Source organism: Mus caroli, chromosome 12, assembly GCF_900094665.2.
Source record: "Mus caroli chromosome 12, CAROLI_EIJ_v1.1, whole genome shotgun sequence".
Lineage (NCBI taxonomy): Eukaryota > Metazoa > Chordata > Mammalia > Rodentia > Muridae > Mus > Mus caroli.
This window is the reverse complement of record NC_034581.1, coordinates 94,049,235-94,072,100: the sequence shown is the minus strand read 5'-3', so window position 1 is coordinate 94,072,100 and position 22,866 is coordinate 94,049,235. Positions and strand designations below refer to the sequence as shown.

The 22,866-nt window shown below is 44.9% G+C and overlaps 1 protein-coding gene across 5 annotated transcripts in view; it reads left to right on the top strand.

Moving 5' to 3' along the window:
- Foxn3 (forkhead box N3) overlaps nt 1-22,866 on the top strand; it is a 364,206-nt gene that overhangs the window by 95,467 nt on the left and 245,873 nt on the right. For 4 of the 5 annotated variants that reach the window (XM_029484509.1, XM_029484505.1, XM_021179586.2 and 1 more), the window contains one exon: nt 12,829-12,913. The gene's annotated coding sequence lies outside the window, so the exon portion shown is untranslated. The remainder of the gene's footprint in view (nt 1-12,828; nt 12,914-22,866) is intronic. The other variant, XM_029484506.1, reaches the window with a different exon arrangement.

Below are 22,866 nucleotides of genomic sequence, written 5' to 3'. Positions count from 1 at the left end.
AAAAAAAAAAAAAAAAAAAAAACCAACAACAACAAAACAAACAAACCAAAGAACAATGACAAAAAACCCACACAAGAGGGAGATCTGAAGCTGACCTCAATAGGACAAATACACGAATGCATGTGTACCAGCACACATATGAGCATCTCACACATGTGAGCACACATATCTGCATGCATGCAAAATCCCATTCACAAAGGCTTAAAAAACAGAGAGAGAGAGAGAGAGAGAGAGAGAGAAACTCCTCAAATATTCTAACTAACAGAGTTGGTTTGCATTGTGAGCTTGCCAGTGGCTCAATGCCCAGCCCTCCCATAAGTCGCCTTCCTAGTGAAAAGAAATGGCCAGAGGAAGCAATGTGACCTCCCATGCAGCAGCCAGAGCCTTAGCTGTGAGATTTCTGTGAACCACCAAACGAGAGGAGAGACGTAAGTGACTTGAGAGCCTGTGTATTTTACTGTGACTAAGTTTTATTTTTTAATGACACTTTTCACAACCTCAGAAATAACAATTAGATATAATAGATCCCTCAAAAGCAGCTCTCACTGTGGGTTTGCCTGTGAGCCAATTCACCAGAAATCCACCTTCACTTTGAGTGGTTTTGCTTTTCATTGTTACTGTCTAGGAGAGAGAGAGAGGGGAAAAAAATGAATTTAGCTTAAGAATTAAAACTAAGTAAACTGAAATATGATAACAGCCTGGTGTGCCCTCAAACAAATGCCAAAGAGGTGAGGGAAGAAAAAAAAAAAGGCATTGGCACATAGAGACCTTTCAAAAGGCTTGAAAGGGTAGGCCGATCTCACATTAAGAGGCTGACTTTAGGCAAATGACCCAGAGCAGCCAAAAATCCCAACCTGTGTGCTCAGAGACACTTCTGAGACCTAGATCGATCTCTCTCTCTCTCTCTCTCTCTCTCTCTCTCTCTCTCTCTCTCTCTCTCTCTCTCTCCAGACAAAATTCTAATCAGCTCCATTATTTGGTTTCTCAGCCCCGGGCCTATTAGATGTGAATGAGAACAAGAGAGAACTATGAGAGCCAGGTGACTCTGCACAGTGACAAGGGCATCTGAGATCCTGGTGGCCAGCAAGGAAAGAGAGACCGCCTAAGGGAAAGACAGTGCAAAGGGGAAGGATTTAGGAGTCACCTTGTGGGGTCTTTTCTCTCAGGGTGACTGACTCATTCACACCCCGTGCTATTTTATAGATTCTGCGAATAACTCTGTCTCCATCAGCGTGGAGAGGTTCGTGACCCAGCCAAGTCCTGAGTATTTGTAACAGACCGACTCGGGAGCCTGATTCCTGAATGTTTCCTGCAGTCTGTATTAGAAGATTGTCATGGAAGATCCAATGACTGACCTTGATTGGGGTGTCTTTGTGACGATATCAGGTTTCCCCACCAGCATCCTATATTTCCTCCCAGAATATTACCCATAATCAAGGCTCTGTTGCTTCATGGACTGACTGACCAACTGACCTGAAGAACCCTTGCCACCCAAAGATGACAGAGCCAGATCCAGATCCAGGGCAATGTAGGAAGAGGAAGTGAACAACCCTTGTCTTGAGGAAATGGTCTTTTCCTGATCTGGGGGCCATGGGTATGGAAAAGACAACCAAATTAGATGTCACCCCCAGGATGGGGACATATCTGCAGAGTATATGAAGAGAGGATAAATTCAGAATATAGAAAGATTCAAAAGTGTAACTAGTGGTTGATGAGATTGTTCAGCAGGGCAAGGCATTTGCCAGCAAGCCTGATGAGCTGAGTTCAGTTCCCCAGATTCACATGGGTCCCACAGCTCCCATGAGCTGCCCTCTGACCTGCATACATGAGCCAGGGTATGCACATACACAATACATGCATACATAAAAAATATGAACCAGCCGGGTGTGGTGGCGCACACCTTTAATCCCATCACTCGGGAGGCAAAACCAAAAAAAAAAAATAATAATAATAAAAATAAATAAAAATATGAACCTAGCACTTGAGTAGACAGTTGTTTTTTGTTTTTTTTCTGAGACAGGGTTTCTCTGTGTAGCCCTGGCTGTCCTGGAACTCACTTTGTAGACCGGGCTGACCTCGAACTCAGAAATCCACCTGCCTCTGCCTCCTGAGTGCTGGGATTAAAGGCGTGCGCCACCATGCCCAGCTGAGTAGACACGAAAGTAGACAGTTTTTCAAAGACATGTAAGTAGCCAATAAACATGCAAAAAGGCACAAATAGGGAGATGTAAATCAAAACTGAATACTACCTCATCTCATTGACTACTATCAATGAAACAAAAGAAAGCAGGTTCACGGAACAGATAATACCAAACACTGGTGAGGGTGTGGGCAAATTGGAGACCTTAGGCATTGTTTGTGGGTGATATAAATGGTACAGCTGCCATGGAAAACATGAGAGTCATCATTCAAAAAAAAAAAATTAAAACTAGATCTACTACATCGACTTCACTTCTGGTGTATATCCTAATGACCTGAGAGCAGGGTGTTAGTAAGGTATTTACACAGCCATATTCCTAATAGCGTAATAGCATGACTCATAACGGTGAAAATATGGAAGCAACCTTAATGTCTACTGACCAATGACTTAGTAAGCAAAATGTGGTACATCCATATGAGGGCATATTTCTCAGTCTTAAAAAGTTAAGAGTCAGCCGGGCGGTGGTGGAGCATGCCTTTAATCCCAGCACTCGGGAAGCAGAGGCAGGTGGATTTCTGAGTTCGAGGCCAGCCTGCTCTACAGAGTGAGTTCCAGGACAGCCAGGGCTACACAGAGAAACCCTGTCTCGAAAAACAAAACAAAACAAAACAAACAAAGAAACAAACAAGTAAGAAGTCTAGGGTACAGTCTACAGCAGCGGTTCTCAAACTGTGGGACATGACCCCTTTGGGGGCCGAATGACCCTTTCATAGGGGCCACAAATCAGATATCCTGAATGTCAGATAGTTATATAGCAAAATGACAATTATAAAGTAACAACGAGATAGTTTTATAGTTGGGGGTCACCACACCACAAGAAATTGGTCTATAATATAAGCCTAGGATGTCAGATTCCCTTTGAGAGCTTGACCAAGTCATTACTGCTGCCCCTTGTCAACACTCCATTCAGCTTCACAGTCCCAGGGGTCCTCAAGGCTCTCTCTGAGGACCTGAGACTGGAATTCCTGGGTAAGAAGTTGAGGCCAGGCTGGTCTGTTTGGTCGGGGGTGCCGAACTCAGCTGATGGCTGAACCCTCTTCCCCAGCCCTTAGGTGAAGTAAGGGCAAAGAAGAGTTGAACCTCAACCACCAGCCCCAGGTAACTCCAAACCATTTAACCTGACACTTGGTATCTCTCCTCCCCTGAGTAGGGTTACTGTGGTTATAAGGTAACCAGCCGCCTGGTTGCTGCACTTGAGGACTGCGTGGCCATGGAGAGAGCATTCGATTAGGTCAGAGAAGACCTACCTAGTTCGTGAGACTCTGTCATGGCCACAAATGGATGGTGACCTAGGTGAAGATGGTTGGTGATGTTAGAGGAATGGGGACAGCCCTGCATGGAGGTCAGAGGACAGACAGTTCTCAGGAGTTCACTTGAAACTTCTACCTCGTTTCAAGACAGGATCTCTCCTGTTGTTTCTGTCATTTCCCCATGTCCTCCAGACCAGCTGGGTTGTGAGCCTCTGGGTGATTGTCCTGTCTCCTGTCTCACTGTCAGAGTGCCAGGCTTACAGATATGCACTGGCCCACCTGGCTTTCTCTGTGACTTCTGGGGATCAAACTCTGGTTGCCAGGTGTGTGCAGGGAAGTGTTTTTACCCCCTGAGCCATCTCCCCAGACCCTTCCTCCTAACATCATCTTAAGAAGGCTTTTTGAAAGTGACATATACATACCTTAACTGGTAAGGTGTATGTATCTATTTTCTGTTTTGCTTTTATCTTAGGGATGAGATGATCATTATTATCATAGTAAAGAGCCACGAATGATTCAATTTAGGAAAGTAATGGGAAAATTTGCTCATCCTTTATGGGATCATTTTACCATAATCCCTGCCGATAAAGTAGTGGTTTCTTTCAAATGTGCCAGTTCAGGGTCACGGAGCTGCGCTCTTAAAGCCTCCAATTGATTGTTTAGTGGGGAAATGGTATTCAAGTGAGGCACATCAGCATGCAAATCTAAAATGTGGCCATTTTCATCTAGATTGAATATTATTAACTAGCCCAAGGGATAGGATGTAATTAAGATTTTCAACAGCTTATTTTTGTCTACCGTGATGAGAATAACCCCAATATTTAAAGCAACTGGCCCATTTGAATAATAGGAAGGTGGTTCAATGCCCATTTTGACTTCTAGGTATAATGAAAGTGTTTGGCTTTTTCTCCATGTGTCTGAGCATCGATCAGGGCAGGGGGTCTGAACCTGAAACACAGGAGGGAACACGCAGATTGCAGGGCCATCCCAGTCTGTTGTTTTGGGTGACCAGGTTCCAGCTCCTCACTCTGTCACGAATTTTTCTATCTTCTGATATGGGTTTAAGAGCAAAGACCCACTGGAATGAGTGAAGTCATCGCCGAGAGGTTCGGCTTTTGCCTAATTAGAACGCTGGGGCTTAGAGCCTGTGAGCACAGATCAGGTCAAGCAGGAGTATAGCTCTTACTTTGGATCTACTGCAGAAAGTTTGCAAGGTCTCGGGTCTGGGGATGCAGCTCGGTGAGAAAGTGCTTGCTTGGTGTGCACAAGGCCCTGGGGTCACTCCCTGGTGCTGGTGGGGAAAAATGAACAGAAAGTTTTCAAGGTCTGCCTCCACCGGTCACAGAGCTGATCAGGAGGGCAGATCTGATGGTATCTTTATTCCAGTGTACTTCCTCGGTCACCATTTTTAGGTAGAATAAGAGGCTCGTCCCATATCATTGTAAAAGGAAGAGAAAGTTCTCCTTTCCTCCCAGGAAAGATCTGTTGCAGAGCAGTACCACCTTCAGCAGACACTAGGCAGGCTGGGTTGGTACCAAGGCTCATTTCAGCCATCCGAATTTCCAGGTGTGCCATATGTGTTTAGTACATCATTTGATAATATTAAAAAAAATATATTAAAGCAGTGTGAGACGACAGGAGAAAGAAGATGAATGTTAGCATTCCCCTGGGGTTCATGGGTGAAGGAATTAACACAGCGTGGCACTCTACCCTAGCTGTGTTTGTTTCCATGGCAACAGCTACGTACATGTTTCAGACTATCTACAGTGACACAGTTGCAGAAATAGTAGCTTGCAGGTTTCTGATATCGCATCAGCGGACAGGCGGCACGCACTATATTAAGTAAGTGTAAAAGAATTTAAAATCTAGGGGTGGATTCAGACATGTAAAGCTTAGCTGAGCAGTGTGTCAGGGGTTGTGGCTTTTCCCTTTTGCATGACAGCAAAGTTGAAAGTTGCAAGCTGCCAGTCAAACAATTGCCCTTGCTTGGGTAAATATCATCAGAGGAAACAAATGTGAGTTACAGAGGTAAGAAAATGGCTTGGGCAGCTGGCATAGGGGGATGCAGACAGTGAGCTAACATTTTGGAGGGGTGATAATGGTAGGATAAGAATGGAAGGCTTGTTTGAAAATAGCCGAGCCTTTAAGCAGATCTGATGTACAACAGAATTTTTAGCAGCTGCTGAGTTTACAGCAACTGAGGTCTTTTGAATGTCTGGCTGTGGAAATTGCTTTTATATAAAAATGATCAGGTGGGGAGCATGAAGGCTAATTAGGGGTGCAATTAAAAGAGGGTCGGGGCTCCATTGTCTTTTTCAGAGTGCTTATATAAAATATCCCTGTTCTTCCCTGGATGACCCTGGTTTATCTTTGACATTGCCTGTTACTTTTGAGTCTTCCTTGCTGGTCTCTGTTTATATTATGCCGCCACATTGTAGCCTGAGATGACTTCAGTGGTGGCTAGAGAGCAGCCAAGCACAGAGGATAGACTGTGTGAGCTTGTGACTCTGCGACCAAATTGTACAGTAATTTAGGAGGACTGTTGGAATGGCCGTTTATTTACATTGCCGGAAACCTACTTTTGAATAGCAGCCCAGGTGTTAGGTTAATGGATTTCAATGTGCACGTTATGGTTACAGGAGCTTTCAAGTATGTTATAGCTAATTTATACTGAGTTCTTGATGTCAAAATATTTTCCTCTGTGCTCGTTATTCTGCTTAAACTTACATTTGCCTTATACTCTCGTTTTATTAATCCTGCACCAGTGGAGAGAAAGCAAAACAGAACAGTCATGTGAGATGATCTAGTCGTTTGAAGGTTAGCTTTCTGACCTTAGGAAAGCTTTTACAGAATGTGAGGTGTTGATGCTTTGAGTCTGTATGAGACTTTTTTTTTATGTGCACAGGAGATGATCTACAGCCCCTACTGCATATTATCCCTCATAGTAATTATTTGAATAGATGTTAAGAGACCACCTCTGGGGGACTCCGAGCTGCTGAACACCTGGGCATGTGGAGAGCTGGAGCAGGTTTTGAATTATAAACTAGGGATTTGAAGGCTGGCATGAGCAACACCCCAGTGGGTAGATAGGTCCTACCTTCTTATGGTCCCGAATGGAATGAGTTCTGAAGCTATGCAAGCACATGCACGGTCGGTCTCAGCAGCCCCAGGTGGGAAGGGAAACTTACCCATGGTGGCTCACACCAAAGGCAGGTTGGTTCTTGTAGGAGCCTTCTGCCCGCTCCCGTTCTCACCACAGTTGAGGCATTAGATGCCAGCCTGGCTTTGTAACCCATAGAGGGTGACTTCCCTGGCAGGGGTTCTTGTGATCAGTGCAGGGAACTGCCACTAGAGGGGCTGAATGCCATTGGTCTGATAGTTCACATGAGGTTCGGCCTCATGTAGGTAGGAAGGGTCTAAGAAACCTTTGGCTCATTCACCAGGACTCAGTTGCAAATAAACAAAGTCTTAGAGAATGACTCAGGATAAACAAGGATGGCCAGTTCCACTTTTGTTTTTGAGGTGATTGTGTGTGTGTGTGTTTATGTGTGTGTGTGTGTGTGTATACATATGTGTGTGTGTGTGTGTGTGTGTGTGTATCCATGTGTGTTGCTTTGTTCTAACTCTTTCATAAGAATAAAGAGACACAAAGCAGGCACCGTGGTACTTGCCTGCAATCCTGGCTTCAGCTCACTAGTTCTCAGGGGCAGCAGCATCAGAAGGGCCAGGTCATCCTGAGTTACACAGTGCGCTTTTGGGATACATTACTTTTCTCCTCATGGGTACCAGTTATCCAACAAGGAGGGACTAAAGGGAAGAGAGGTTTATTTTGGCTCACGGTTGGAGGAGGTTCGTTGTGATGGGGAGGACTTGGAGGCGGCTCCACAGAGGCAGGGAATCTGCAGCTGGAGCTACTCAGGTGCTCACATCTGTGCGGAAGAGGAAGCAGAAACCAGGCTAGAAGCCCAAATGGGCTATTGACTTCCAGCCTCCTCTTCACTTCCCAGTGACCCACTTCTTCCAGCTATGCCCCACCTCCTAAGGATTCTGTAACCTCTCCGAGGAGTGCCACCAGCTGGTGACCAAATGTTCAAATACTGTGGGGACATTGTACATTCAGTCCCCAAGAGCATTAGACTTTCAGTTGTAGCCTTTTGGTGTTGGTGGTGGGGAGTGGTTTTTCGAGACAGGGTTTCTCTGTGTAGTCCTGGCCGGCCTGGAACTCACTTTGTAGACCAGGCTGGCCTCGAACTCAGAGGTCCACCTGCCTCTGCCTCCCAAGTGCTAGGACTAAAGGCATGTGTACCACCACTGCCCAGCTAGTTATAGCCTATTAAAGGCTGTGACTTCCTTACTTTGGCAGATTTTATAGCGCCTAGATCAGCTTCCAACTTTTGTATTTGACCAAGTTCTTAAAACTTAAAGTTATACTTCGTGTGACCGTCTCCAGATCAGAGAGAACACTGAAGCCATGTCTGTCACAGCATCAAGCATCTGGACTCATTTGTTCGAGTTCAGATAATTACAAATTCCCTACTGCTTGGCACCAGCTAAACATAGTAACAAGTGGCTGGTTGTTTTTCTTCTTTTTTGTAAAGTCCTAAAACTGTAGAGATAAAAGGCCTTCCCAGGGCAACATTCCTCAAATGAGAGCAGAGAACAGGGTTTGTTTGTTGGTTGGTTTGGTTTGGTTTGGTTTTTGCTACAGTGCGGAGTCACTCTATTGCCCAGATTGACCTTGAACTCATGATCTTCCTGCCTCTACTTCTGGGGTTCAAAGTAGGTATGTCTATGCGAAACTCAGTTATGGTACTTTTTCCCAGTGGCAGGGTTCATCGGAGCCCAGCTGAGAGGGTGTCTGTGGTCCTGTCTGTAGAACCTTGAAAGGTGTGGCTTTGGGCTTCATCATGGACTACCAGTCGGTTCCTGCATCTGGATTGGCTCCCTCTACAAACACCGTCATCCAGCAATGACATTAGTCAACCTTTCACTGAAGGCCGGTAGTATCATTGGGTTAAATTAAAAACAAAAGTGCATTGAGAAGTGAACCAAGGGGAGCTAGCTGTCCCCTCCACGGGGACACAGCAGGACACAGCAGCTGCCGAATTTAGTCAAATTCAGACCCTTAAAAAGAGTGGAAAAAAGAAAGCTCAGACTTTCCAGTACCCGAGCACTGCTGTCCTGGCCAGATGGGCACAGTGCCGGGGCAAAAAGAGGTCTTACGTTTCAGAAATCTGAGACCCCGACCTTGCAAACAGGGAGGGACACAAGGCTGCCACTGGGTCCAATGGTGGCATTTGAGTTGTTTCTGGGTTCCTGTCTGCCCATTGTTACGTCAGACATTACTGCTGTGTGAAGCCCACGACACTCAAAAGAGTCAGACCTCCGGGTGAATAGGAGTGTGCTATTTCAGAAAGGGTGTGTGTGTGTGTGTGTGTGTGTGTGTGTGTGTGTGTGTGTGCATGGGCATGTATCAGCAGCTTTTAAGGAAAGCTTTCTATGTAAATATAGGCTTCCTCTTTCCCAGAGTTAGCCTGTTTAGGGAATAGCACACAATTCAGGTTTCTGAGTTGGAAGCCTGATTAATCTCTCTGTCAGTTACATATGGAAATAAATTAGTAAATGGTCCATCTGGGACTAAACTACTGCAGAGGCGATAAATTATCACCGTCGTATATGTCGGTGTTGCTGAAGGCTGAGCTGTGCTCTCAGGAGCTGCTGAAAGATAACTGGGTACTTGGCTGTGGTCAGAGGCAGAACATTTGATGGGAAAAAAAAAATTCTGAGGAAGGAATTTACCTTGAAATGTTTCTAGGGAGAATGGCTTGGCTGATACCAAGTTTGTACCTCAAAACTGCTATATCTGCAAACATTTGAAAGGGAAAGTCTTGAGGGCATACGGAAGGTTTGAGTCTTGTATTTTCAAAGGCTAATGTAATACCACATCGGTAATTAATACCCAAGGTCTCAATAAAGAGTGGAGTCTGTGCGAGATTGTGAGCTATGATCTGCACAGCAGCTTCATCTGTTTCCTTATCTCAGTTTGAACAAAGGTGAGACAGGTCAATGTCTCTCTTTTCCTCCTTTTTAAAAAAAGATCTGTTTGGTGTGTGAGTGTCACAGGGTGTGTATAGGAGCCAGAGAACAATCTCTTTGGGAGTCATCTCTCTCCTTGCACTGTGTTTAGAGGCAAGATCTCTTGTTTCTGCTGCTAATTGCTGACTGCTGGTTCACTGTAGACTTCACTTCTTCCTGCAGGAGTGCTGGGATTGCAGATGTGTGCCACCACATCTGGCTCTTTTTTTTTTTTAATGTGGGTTCTTAAGATTGAACTAGGGGTGTCAGACTTGTGGGGCAAGTGCTTTATCCTAGCCCTAACCCTTCTGGCTCAGCCTCCTGCAATTATAAGAATAAGCTACCAACATCTTTCCTAACACCTCTTTTGTATAAAGTTAAAAAGTGGGGTGTAGGGGATTCAGACCTTGCTCATAGTTAGGTATTTGCATGGTTAGAGGGAAGAGTCATAATGAACAAGGAGATATTCAGAGTTCTTTTTGATTTCTAAAATTTTCAATTGAAGCCTTGGTCAATTGACTTGGTGTCAAGTCCTGTCATTGATAGCTGATGTCAATAAATGAAGCCATGTCACCTTCCACTTATGTTTTATGTTCTGAAAGTGAGAACAACAACTGAACACAAATGTTCCACTTCTCCAACTGGATGGAAATGTTGACTGTGAGTTTAGCTTGGGTGGGCCTGATGCAAACCACAGTCAACCTGAGAAGCTTATAATGGTTATAATGTCAAAACCAAGAAGGTGTCAGGACGTCTCCCCTTGGCAGAAATGTCCCAGGCTGCAGTGACGTCCAGATTCTTGTGCCTGTCTTAACATTTCCTGTTGTGTTTATTCTGGGTGGACCATGAGCTGTGAATCCTTGAAGCAGTTGAGTCTCCCTTGTGGAAAAATGCAGAGTAGTGAATATAAAACATAAAATCTAAAAACCAAACTGGGCATAGGCGAGAGTTTCTAAGCATGAGCCACGTGTGCAGGCGGAGTGGCCTTTACTCAGGGATTGGAAGCCCTGGCTCCCTTGCTCTCATCTCTCTGGATTTGGAATTGACCTTGGTTCACTCAGATCTTCAAGTTACTCATTTATCAGCCAGACGTGGTGTATTTTGAGTATCTCAAAGAAGAGTCAAGTTAGGGCATTGCCTGTATTCTCCTGCCCCATCTAGTGTTTGTTTGTTTGTTTGTTTGTTTGTTTGTTTGTTTGAGACAGTCTCATATATTTCAGGATAGCCTTCAACTTGATACGTAGCTAAAAATGACCTTAAAATTCTGATTTTCTTGTGTCTACCTCCTAAGTGCTGGGATTACAGGCATGGGCCACTGTGTCAGTTTTTACACATGATGCTGGCGATCAAACCAGAACTTCCCGGAGCTGGGCACACATTCTGTCACCTGAGCTGCCAACCCAGCACTCAGATTCTGATATTTCAAGAAATATTTATTTGGTGTGTGAATGTACATGCAAGTAAGTGTGTGTATGTGTGTGTGTGTGTGTGTGTGTACGTGCACACACATTGGAAGTAAGAGAACTGCGTTCTAGAGTGTCTCCTCTTGGAGACAGGGTCTCTCCTTTCTGCTGCTGTGAAGCACACTCTGGGCTCGACAGCCTGAGAGCTTTTTCGAAAGTCTGCTGTCTCTGCCTCCCGTCTCTCAGTAGGTGCGCTGGAAGCCCAGATACCCACCACTGCGTCCAGTTTTTTGCATAGATTCCAGTTTCTCACATGAGCTTGAACTCAGAGCTCCAGACTTGAACAGCATCATGGTACTCCACTGAACCATCTCCCTGCCACCCACCCTGTTCTAATCTAAAGGTTCATAATTATTGTCATTGTCTTAAAACCAATCTGTCACTTCATCCTAACCCCAGCTAGGGAGAGACAAGTGCCTTCCCTGGAGTCCTCTAACCAAAGTGAAAAACAAACAAACAAACAAACAAACAAAAAACACCAAAAAGCAAAAGCCAAACCAAACACTCTCTGGTGTTTGATGCTTGTGTCCTCCTGAGTGGGTAACACATTTAGAAGGAACTCCTCCCTCTCTTCTTCCTCCCTGTCCAATCCTTCCTCAGTATTCTGTCTTTAATTATGTTTTAGACATGAAATAGAGTAGGGTAAGATTTTATTGTATACCGGGATCAATGCCTTTGTATGAATGGATGAATGGATGATCTAAGATCAGAGGCATGTACAGGGCACATGAGAACACTGCTCTCCGCCCCGCTCCTCCCAACATTCTAAGTCAGTAGAACGGGGATCAGAGCTAAGATTTTCATCTTTCTAGGAAAGGCCTTAGATGCTGCTGCTGTTCCAGGGTCCTGTTTGAGAGCCACTGGTGTAATGACAATTTCATATCATGCTCATACCAACCATCACAGGATAATACCATGCTTAGAGAGGCCACTGATTTGTCATTCTTAAGGCCTTAGATGCCAAAAATTATCTTCCAGCAGAAATCATTATCTCATGTGCCCACTTTTCTATTATCCAGGGTTATTAACTGTGACCCACTAACTTGTGGGTTAGTCAGGCTAGTCTCTACTAGGACTAGAGAGAATGCGTTTTCCAGCAAAAGAATCATTGATGTAACAGCCTGAGCACTACGGCTGCCCAGTGGATCGAGGTTGGCCTTGAACACATGGCCTCTGGCAGCTTTCCTTTAGACAGACAAGTGTTTCAGAAGTCCCTATGAGAGCTGGGGGGATCTGCAACCCTATAGGTGGAACAACAATATGAACTAACCAGTAACACCCCCCCCTCCCCCAGAGCTCGTGTCTCTAGCTGCATATATATCAGAAGATGGCCTAGTCGGCCATCAGTGGAAAGAGAGGCCCATTGGTCGTGCATACTTTATATGCCCCAGTACAGGGGAACACCAGGGCCAAGAGGTAGGAGTGGGTGGGTGGGGGAGTGGGTGTGGGAGGGTGTGGGGGACTTTTGAGATAACATTGGAAATGTAAATGAAATAAATCCCAATTAAAAAAAAAAAAAGAAGTCGCTATGATAAAGGAAAGTGGTTTCAGGAATGTCTAGATGGCTTTTGTAGCAAATCAAATAATGTCACAATGTCTATGGCATGTATTTTCAAATTTCTGGGCCCTCTTGTGCCCCAGAAGCAGTTTCAAAACCACTCCATCCTCAAGGCTTCTCACTCCTTCACTAACTATCCAAGAACTGAGAGGCACTCTGGCAACATGCTTTTCACTGAAGTGTGTCATCTGTCTGGGGTCAGGCCAGAGAGGACGCCTGTTGTGGCTGTGAGGACTCTCTGCTTCTTTAGTCTAATCCTGTCTCCCTTCTGCTCCACTCCAGCAGCCTCTAGAAGTGTCGCCTAGTGATTATGAAGACACCTTTGTCCTTTCTGGAGCGATGCTGACCTGGACCCATTCTGACTCAGGTAATCACTCTCTCTCTCCTGGCCCTTCCCCAGCCACCAAACCTCAGTAGATTGAAATACTCAGTAGATTGAAATCAATGAAATACCAGAGCTATATTTAAATGCAAATACCAAGTTGATTGTTTCTCCCCACCCCCATTGCTGTTCTTCTTCCAATCTTCTTTTTTTATTTTTTAAAGATTTTATTTATTTCATGTATGTGGGTACACTGTGGATGTCTTCAGACACCAGAAGAGGGCATTGGATATGGTTGCTGGGATTTGAACTCAGGACCTCTGGAAGAACAGTCTTTAACCACTGAGCCATCTCTCCAGCCCTCCTCCAATCTTCTTAATGATCAGTTTACGCTGCTGATAGACTGACAAGGTGGTCAATCCTGTTTAGGCATTAAGATAACTGGAAGACCTTGAGTCACATCTTTATTTAAAATTCTGTGTGTCTTTGACCCATGAGACCACATGAACATTGCTGGGAATTTTCATGTGGAGACAGACTAGAACCTAAGTAATAGCTCCACTATGTTCATCACCACCTTTCCCAGAATGCCATGTGCAACTGTCTTCCTCCTTCCGATGTTGTCCCTGTTGTGTTCAGAGGAGACTACTGAGTGTCCGTTTTCTGCACTTGGGGCAGATGGGGTGAGGAAGCACAAGGCCGTTTTCCATCTTCACGGATTGCTTAGGATTGCCAGGTTCACAGTTCATGGCAGGCGGAAAGGCTCCGTGTGGAGCAGGGGCTGGTCACTAAGTACAGGACTCTGCTTCAGAGAACCCACAGACTTCCAGATTGGAGGATGAAGTAACTAGCAAGGGAATTTGTGAAGGTAGAAGCATCTCAGATGACTTAGTCTCTGAGGATCACTCAGCCAGGCAGAGAGAGGTAGGAAGGGGGACATGACACTTAGGCAGGAAGGCAGGGCTGAGCCCTCAGTGTGTCCAGAGGATGCACAGCTGTCTAATCCTTCATCTCTGTCCCAGTCAAAGTCAGAGCTCCCCTCAAGGCCTGGGCTGCCTAAGATCCTGGAGTAGAGCTACTTGGGAGAAACGCCATCCTGTGACCAAGGGGGTTTGCCTGGGGACAGCACCACTGTTGTATAGCTTTGGCATGGTGGTTTTTCCTGCACTCCTCGCTCCAAAGCTCACCCCTCCATCCTCGACGTGCTTTGGATTACCCACAGCCTGATGAGAGGCCCTGGATGAAACAGACACTGTGCAGGGCCAGTACCTGGCCTTCAAAGGTGACATTTTCAAGCTAAGGTTTAAAAAAAAAAAAAAAAAGCCGGGCGTGGTGGCGCACACCTTTAATCCCAGCACTTGGGAGGCAGAGGCAGGCCTGGTCTACAGAGTGAGTTCCAGGATAGCCAGGGCTACACAGAAAAAAAAAAAAAAAAAAGAAGGTGGGTAACCAAAATGGCTAGATTATATAGGGAGGGGCCTCTGGAGGGGAGGGCAGCCCAGCCCCTGGGTTGAAGAGTTGGTTCAGGTAGGTGGGGGCGGGGTTAGAGGATAGGGGGTGCCAGCCATACCCTATAGCAGGTAGGGACTGAGGGATGCTGGGATAACTTTGAGGTCAGGTCTGATATATTATTGATATATTAAATAGGCACGTAAGCTGTTTATCCCAGGATTTGAGGCTTAGCAGTCTCACTCTCTATCCCTGAATATCAAACCCAAGTGTGGTGCACCTGCCTGTGAGCCCAGCATCTGGAGTGCAGGCAGGAAGTTGGAAATGTAATGTCATCCTCTGCTACACAGTTAGTTCGAGCTTGTGTTGCCTGGGACCCTGTATGGAATCGACACTTAACTAGGGTTACTAGGGTTTTATTAGGGGCATAGCCCTGTATTCATTCATCCTGCATGATGAAGGCAGCTTTTGCACTCCAATGAGGAGGCTGGCTAGGCAGAGCACGCACCATAGAATATTTACCATCTGACCTTTTGCAGAAGTTTGCTGCCTCCTGGCCTAAACAGTGGTGTGACACCCGCTTTTGCAAAATTTGAGATGTGGGACTTGTTCCCCATTAAGAAAATCTGGTCGTACAATGAGCAGACTAACGTAGGAAGGGGAGGGTGGAGGGATTTCCTAGAGACACCGGATCAGCCACACACTAGCTGGACTTTCCAGGTATCTGTAAGTTTCAATTAAATCTAAATACATCATTGGAGCAATTTCATTTCAGGAACCAGAGTGTACTATTTATTAGTCTGGTTTTTACATAAAGTACCAGGCTTCCTGGACTAACCTTGATGTTGGAATAGATGGGTACCAAATTAATGCTATCTTTGTATCTCAGAACTTTTTTCTTTTTCTTTGGCACTAGATATGAGCTCTTTTATTTGAAAGCAAATAAATATTTTGGGTTTAAATCAAGTGAGTGTTGCATAGCTACCGTGAATAAGCTTTTTTCATTTTGCCAATGTTTTTTCCCAAGCTGGTAGGATTGTATGATACTGGAGGGAAATCTGTGGTTAAAGATGGAGATGTGAGTGCCTGACTGGCTGAGCCAAGGAAAGCTGTAGCCTAGTAAGATTAAAACAGGCATCCAGGGGGCTGGAGAGATGGCTCGGTGGTTAAGAGCACTGGCTGCTCCTCCAGAGGTCAAAGGTTCAATTCCTATCACCCACATGACTGCTCACAACTGTCTATCACTGGACAGAATCCAATTCCCTCTTCTGGTATGCAGACAGACAATCAGACAAAACACCCATATACATAATATAAATAAATCTTTTTTGTTTTAAAGTACATCCTGTGGGGCTGGCAGGATGGCTTAGTGGGTAAAGACACTTGCTGCCAAACGATGCAAGCCAGATGACCAGAGTTCAAATTCAGTCCCCTAACCTAAGTAAAGAAGGAAGAAAATAACTGATTCTGTAAGGTTGTTCTCTGACCTCCATATGCACATGGTAGGCATGCCCTCTCTTACACACACGCACACGCACACGCACACACACGCACTCATATGTATACTTACAATGATAATAAATAAACAGTAACTGTTTGACTATGTCAGTGCTGGAGAATACATGGTTAAGAGCACTTACTGTTTGCCAAACATAGCAGTGCGCACCTTTAATCTCAGCACTTGGGAGACAGAGTAAGGTGAATCTCTATGAGTTGGAGGCCAGCCTGTTCTACATAGTGAGTTCCAGGACAGCCAGGGCTATATAGTGAGACCCTGTTTTGAAACAAACAAACAAACAACAACAAAAAGAGCACTGACTGCTCTTGAAGAGGACTGGGATTCAGCTCCCAGCTCCTTCATGGGGGCTTATCACTGCCCACAACTCCAGTTCCATTGCCTGGACATCCTATTCTGGTTTCCTGGCTTCTGCACATACATGCACAGACATTGGTGCAGGTTCACACACATACATAAATTAAAAAAAAAAACAAACTTTGAAGCCGGGCGTGGTGGCGCACGCCTTTAATCCCAGCACTCGGGAGGCAGAGGCAGGCGGATTTCTGAGTTCGAGGCCAGCCTGGTCTACAAAGTGAGTTCCAGGACAGCCAGAGCTATACAGAGAAACCCTGTCTCGAAAAACCAAAAAAACAAAACAAAACAAAAAAAAACTTTGAAAAAGATGAAATAAATAAAATAGAAAAGTGTGTTGGGGGACTGGAGGTAGACCTTGGTTGGTAGAGTGCCTGCCTAGCATATGAAAGTCTTAGACTCAGTCTGAAGCACTGTATACACTGGGAATACTCCTTGGTGAATCAAACGTTCCCAGCAAACACCTGGAGTCCTTATGGGAGGTGCGAACAGGGCAGGCAGCAGGCATGCGGCCTGGAGGTCTCAGAGTCAGATCTTGGGAGACTTCTGTAGCTAAGTTCCAAACCAGCTTGGATTCCATGGGACCATATCCGAATGAAAGGACTAACCACAGTCAACACAGACCAGAAAGCCTGCAGGACAAAATCTTATTAAGCAAAAAACTGTTCAACAAAATGCAAGGCCAGGTGGTCATTTCCCTAAATGCTTCCTCGTTAGTGTTCCGAACCAAGCACACGAGCTCAGAAGGACCAGTGGCTGACCATGGAGCCACATGTGACAGTCAGCTTGCATTGCTTGCTTCAAGACACCCCCACACACCCCCCTCGGGATCTCACACGCGTGCTTCGGAGATGTACAAACAAAAAGAAAATGCTCCCGTTCTGAAAGAAAAACTAGGTAGAAATTTCTAATCTTGTCTCATAAACAATATAGAAATAACTTTAAAATATTCCACTTTAAGCATGCATCTAATTTGTGCTCTGGGAACCAAAGAGTATTGCCAAGATAGAGCATTCTAATAATGATTTATGTAAATTTATTTGTACAAAGTAATGGTGTAGTTGCCTATAGCAAATTGCTTAGAATATGAAATGACATTTATGGCTCCGTCCTCCCCCTCCCCTGAATGAATACATTGGAGAAAATGAGAGAGTCCAGAAAGCAGAAAAGAAACTCAGGTTCAAAAATGGAGGCTGCTGCGTGAGGAGGCAGAGATGGCTGGTTAGATTGTAAGAATCCTATCTGTGTGATTCTCTGTGATTTACTGGTTATTCGAGTCTTTTTTTTTTTTTGACAAGAGAGGCCAGAGTCCTGTGTTTTGGGGATGGTGAAATACTCAGACATTAAAACTCTTAGAAAAGCCACAGATCCTTGCCCTGGTTGGTGCCCTGGTGGCTTGCTTACAACATGTGGTACACAAGGCAAATGTAATTACAGTTAGGCAATTAATCTTAGCCACGAGTTACTCATTACCAGAGAAAGTCATGCTTCAGACATAAATGAAACCCAAATATTGTAAAACAAAAACCAAGCTACAGAAGTCTCCCAAGATCTGACTCTGAGACCTCCAGGCCATGTGCCTGCTGCCTGCCCTGTTTGCACCTTCCCATAAGGACTCCAGGTGTTCCCTGGGAACGTTTAATTCATAAAAGCCATACACACACCAGAGTGGCTGGATGCTTGGGCCTGGTGAAGACTGGCTGCAGTTACCACACCCTGCCCTGTTTCAAAGGGTGACTCTAACATCTTTACTCTAGAAGCGATTTGATTTGTTCAGAAAGCACTTTTACTCTCTCCTTTGCTTGCTGGTCCCCATCATTTGGAGGGGGGGGGGATTTATAAGATACATATCAAGAAATTTGAAGGCCATGGGAGTCACAAAACAAGAGAGCAGCAGAGTGAGCCACGGGCAGATTCCACTTGTCGTGTTGTCAGCTCCAGCTCCAGCTTCAGCTAAGGGGCCAGGTTGGACATTCTGGACAGCTTATTTTGTTCCAGTCAAAGATCTGCTCATGCTGGGGAGAGGGCAGGTAGAACTGAGTGATAGTGTTTCTGGGCTGTTCTCGAGCTGTGGACTGATGGCTGACGAGATTGAGAGGCCAAATGCAATTGTCAGACTGAATGAAAACAACCCTGGCTTCCAGGATAGTGGGGGAGGAGGAAGCAGGACGAGAGGAAGGCTGGTTTTAATCAACAAATATAAGTCAGAAAATTTGTGCTAAGGCTGTTTTTAGGGAGTGGTCCTACCAACCCAGTCTCAAGCAGCGGATCCAGACATAACCTTTTGTTGTTACTCCCTGTGATGACTAATCTAGATGGTCAATTTTGGGGGTGGGAGGTAGGATTTAGAATCACCATAGAAACAAACCTCTGGGCATGTCTTCCTGGAAGGTTCTACATTAGGTTAATTGGTGTGGGAAGACCCACCTTAAATATAGAGGATGCCTTTTTATGAGCAGAGGACCCAGACTGATTAAATAGGGGGAAAGAAGCTGAGCAGAAGCATCCTTTGGTTCCTAACGGTGGATACAATGTAGCCACCAGCCTCACCAGCCTCTGCCCCTACCTCCACGGCTTCCCTTCCTCCGCAGGCTGTACGCTCACACTGTGAGCAGAGAACCCCTTCCCGGAGTTGCCTTTGTCAAAGATTTTATCACAGCAGCAGGCGAGTAACTAATACATCCTGGGACTTATCCTTTCTGCTTCCTGGCCAAATGACCTTGGACATAATTTCTGAACCTTGTTTACTTTATGGAGATGATAGGAAAATTAAAGAACTCATTAAGTACTTAGCATGCTGCGCAGAAGATACTGCTTAGTTTATGGTAACTCTTAAAATTCTTCTAGTTGATGTAACCTGTATGGGCCAGCCTGAAAATTGTGAGATTAAATATATATTTAATTTAAATGTGGCTTGATCTAAAAGATGTTAAAGTCAACTGACTTTGCTATGTATCAAAGATAGCAAATCAAATATGAGCATTCTTTCACTTATTCATTTAACAAACAACTCTTAGTTTTTTTTTTTTTTTTTTTTTTTTTTATGTCTGTCTTGGGATTTCTTTTTCTTTCCATTGTTTTATTTAAAATTGCCTTTAAATATTTGACCGGATGGCTGTTTACACATAAGTGTGGGCCTAGTGCAGGCCACATTAATATACGTGGTCATTGTCTTCTGTGAGCACCTGTGAGTTGCTTCCCTTGGTGGTCCTGGCTAGCTAGGGAGTGAATTAAGACCCATGGAAGGGAACTCTGGCTCTTGTTTCTGCTACTCCTGCCTGCAGAGAAGGCCATTCTATCTGCTGATAGGTTCTCAGCCAGTATAGTCAGACATTGTTTAGTTAGAAGTAATTTCCAGTAGAAATTTATACACTATGCTCTTATCAAGGGTTGGAATGAAAATGAGTCCTTTATAAAATGTGTGGATTTCTGGTTTATTGTTTGTTTGTTTGTTTTGTTTTGTTTTGTTTGTTTTCTGATTCAGGCTTTTTCTGTATAACAGCTGTGGCTGTCCTGGAACTTGCTTTGTACACCAGGTTGGCCTTGAACTCACAGAGATCAGCCCTCCTCTACCTTCCTAGTGCTGGTTTTTAAAGGCATATGCTACCATGTCCAGTCCTTTTTTGTTTCTAATGGCTTTATGACACCCGAGAAAGGGCATTTCACAAAAGGTTCTCTGAAGAAGATGAGGACATTTGAAGTGTGAGATTCCTTTTTACTGTTTTAAGATAGGGTGTTGCAAGCACTGGGACTTGATTTATAAACCTGGCTGGCTTTAAACTATGAGATCTACCTGCCTCTGCCTCCAGGGGCCTGGGATTCATGGCACCTGCCACCACAGCCAGCAAGGATTTGTAAGTGGAAGGGGAAATAAGAAATAACTAGTAATAAATCTGTGAGTCTGGGGTGTATGTAGCTGAGCAGTAGCACAGCAGAAGAGCATACAGAAGAACTCAGGTTTGACCCAAGGGCCTCTCCTCCCATTGATGTCGACTAGGCCATCCTCTGCTACATATGCAGCTGGAGCCATGAGTCCCACCAAGTCTACTCTTTGGTTGGTGGTTTAGTCCCAGGGAGCTTTGGGGGTACTGGTTGGTTCATATTGTTCTTCCTCCTATGGGGCTGCAAACCCCTTCAACTCCTTGGGTCCTTTCTCTAGCTCTTCCATTGGGGACCCTGTGCTCCGTACAATGGATGGCTGTGAGCATCCACTTCTGTATTTGTCAGGCACTGGCAGAGCCTCTCAGGAGACAGCTCTATCAGGCTCCCGTCAGCAAGCTCTTATTACTGCCCGATTTTCATTGCACTCTTTCTATGCTCACCTACCTCACGTGCAGAAGACTTGTTGTACCTGTCTTTCTCAGGACAAGCTAAAGTTTTTCCACTTGTGTCTCCTTTTAGCCTGAGAGATATTATAGGACACTGGGTATGTAAGTAAATTAAATTGGTACACACACAAAAAAAAAATCAAATAGTTACTGTTCATAAATCATAAAATTTATTTAAAAATAACTCCCTGGCTATAATGGGATTTTATCATCTATCGAGGGCAAAAGCAGTTTGCATACCAATTAGATGGATGTACTTATTTATTTTATATAACAAAGCAAATCTTAGAATTATTGGAAACTTTTTTTTAAAGATTTATTTATTATTATAAATAAGTACACTGTAGCTGTCTTCAGACACACCAGAAGAGGGTGTCAGATCTCATTACAGATGGTTGTGAGCCACCATGTGGTTGCTGGGATTTGAACTTGGGACCTTCGAAAGAACAGTCAGTGCTCTTACCCACTGAGCCATCTCACCAGCCCTATTGAAAACTTATCTTGCGCGCGTCCGACTCGACCAGCAAGAACGACACTGCAACAGGATCCTTCTGCACACGTTTATTGGGAGAGCTTGATTGTAGAGGCGAATAGACCCCAAGCCCAGAACTGGTCTGCTTATATAGGCCTAGGAGAGGCGTGTCTCACACCCGGATTGGTTGTGCTTGGTTGATGCTTACCACCTCATTTGCATGCCTACATCTGATTGGTTAACTTCTCTCTCATCTGATTGGTTAATTTTGGTTAATTCTCAAAACCTCATCTTGGCAAAAAAACTTTACTGCCTAGGTATGCGTGGTGGCCAGCAGAAGCCAGCGCCACCCTGCAATGGCACATGTGGCTTCCCACACTTTTATATAATGAATTAAATCTTAGAATTATTGAAAATTCTCCCCTAATCCCAAGGTGAAACTCAATATTTTTTCCCTGAAACTCAAGTCAGACATTCAAGTATCAATTTAGAAAGTCAAACGTTCCTCATCCAGGGGTGTACTGATTTGATGCTTAAGTCTCGATGCTTAACATGTAAGGCAGTGGTGGTAAGGAAATATGAAAGGCCTTTGATTCCTAGCTAAGCCATTATGTTTCTGCAGTTATAGTGTCTAGCAGTCTCAAATGAGCTGAGACCATGTTTATTGTCGCTGTGTTCTGTGACAGCATGTATATATGATATGACAGTGTGTGAGATACAAACCCCCTGTGTTGTATGTTCAGAACCAAGGCTACAGTGAAGTCCTAAGATGCCATGGGGTCAGGCAGTGCCAGGCATACCTTAAATTCACCTTTTACAGTGACCACATTTTTATCCCATCCCCAGTCACTTATACAAAAAAAAAAAAACAAAAAAAAAAAACCTGTGGCTCACATCCCCAGTCACTTATACAAAAACAAAACAAACCTGTGGCTCCCAGTGTTCAGTCTGGCAATGTCCTGTTTAAGCCTGAGGTGTAGGAATGATGAACAATGCAGTTACCCAGGCTAGGTGTGCGGCAGGCTGTACCATGCAGGTTAGTGTTGTAGCGTTGTTTGTGTGTGCAGAAATGCCCCCGAATGACTTCGTTACTGAGGTTAAACAATGAGCCCCCGAGTTTGCAGTCTCGCTGCTGTGTGAAATCTGTATCTGCGGACCCTTGGCTCTCCTCTTGCTCCTATTTCTTGATGCTGCTTTGTCTCCTCCTCGTCTAGCCTCCTTTCCGTCTCAGATTGCCATTTACTGGAGGCCCAAAGCCCAGGGTTTATCCTTATTAAAAGGAAGATTAGCAGGTATTAGAGACATACCAGCAATTAAGACTTTCTTCCTGGCTTCAGGAGAGTGGAAAAGACGAGTGGGCATCTGTTCATAGCACTCTGGGTTAAGACTATGCATTCACATGTTTATCTCGAGGATGACATCTGGCTATCCCACCCCCTGCAGTGACAGAGAGAGGCTATTCCCCTGATTGCCATGAGCAGTGTGATGCCTGCTGGCCTGCACTGTACCTGTCACCCCTCTGTGTCCTCATGTGTCACCGTGATTAATACACTCCATCTCCTGCAAATGCATTTGAAGGCCCTCCATGGATAATGGAATGTTAATCTGGGGATGAGTCTGTTGGGCCCAGTCTCAGGACTATATTCAATGCTTGGAGTTCCACCAATGATAGCATCAGCATAGTAAGAGCATCTGGAGCCAGGGCTAGAGCTCCTCTGGTAGAGTGCTTGCCTAGTATGCAGGGTACCCTGTGTTTAGTCACTAGCACCACATAAACTAAGTGTGGTGATGTCTTGCACGTGCCGGACTGGCCAGCAAGAACTATGCTGCAACAGGATCCTTCTGCACACGTTTATTGGGAGAGCTTGATTGTAGAGGC